Consider the following 1,341-nt stretch of genomic DNA (forward strand, 5'->3'; position numbering starts at 1 on the left):
TATCTCAAAATAATAAGAGCCTATTTTTGACACACCCACAGTCAGTATCATACTGAATGGGCAAAAACTGGAAGCACTCCTTTTGAAAACCGGCACAAGACAAGGATGCCCTCTCTCACCACTACTATTCAACATAGTATTGGAAGTTCTGGCCAGGGCAAACAGGCAAGAGGAAGAAATAAAGGGTACTCAAATAGAGAGAGAGGAAGTCAAATTGTCTCTGTTTGCAGATGACATGATTGTATATTTAGAAAACCCCGTCATCTCAGCTCAAAATCTCCTTAAGTTGTTAAGCAACTTCAGCAAAGTCTCAGGATATGAAATCAATGTGCAAAAATCACAAGCACTCTTATACACCAATAACAGACAAACAGAGAGCCAAATCATGAGTGAACTCCCATTCACAATTACTACAAAGAGAGTAAAATACCTAAGAATCCAACTTACAAGGGAGGTGAAGGACCTCTTCAAGGAGAACTACAAACCACTACTCAAGGAAATAACAGAGGACACAAGCAAATGGAAAAACATTCCATGCTCAGGATAGGAAGAATCAATATCGTGAAAATGGCCATACTGCCCAAAGTAATTTATAGATTCAATACTATCCCCATCAAGCTACCGTTGACTTTCTTCACAGAATTAGAAAAAACTACTTTAAATTTCATATGGAACCAAAAAGGAGCTTGTATAGCCAAGACAACCCTAAGCAAAAAAACAAAGCTAGAGGCATCACACTGCCTGACTTCAAACTGTACTACAAGGCTACAGTAACCAAAACAGTATGGTACTGGTACCAAAACAGATATATAGACCAATGGAACAGAACAGAGGCCTCAGAAATTACGCCACATATCTACAACCATCTGACTTTTGACAAACCTGACAAAAACAAGCAATGGGGAAAGGATTCCCTATTTAATAAATGGTGTTGGGAAAATTGGGTAGCCATATGCAGAAAACTGAAACTGGACCCCTTCCTTACACCTTATATAAAAATTAACTCAAGATGGATTAAAGACTTAAATGTAAGACCTTTTAAAACCCTAAAAACCCTAAACAATACCATTCAGGACATAGGCATGGGCAAAGACTTCATGACTAAAACACCAAAAGCAATTGCAACAAAAGCAGAATTGACAAATGGGATCTAATTAAACTAAAGAGCTTCTGCAGAGCAAAAGAAGCTATCATCAGAGTGAACAGGCAACCTACAGAATGGGAGAAAATATTTGCAATTTATCCATCTGACAAAGGGCTAATATCCAGAATCTACAAGGAACTTAAACAAATTTACAAGAAAAAAAAACCCCATCAAAAAGTGGGCAAAGGATATAAACA

This window comes from Colobus angolensis, unplaced genomic scaffold (genome assembly GCF_000951035.1).
Source record: "Colobus angolensis palliatus isolate OR3802 unplaced genomic scaffold, Cang.pa_1.0 Scaffold26, whole genome shotgun sequence".
Lineage (NCBI taxonomy): Eukaryota > Metazoa > Chordata > Mammalia > Primates > Cercopithecidae > Colobus > Colobus angolensis.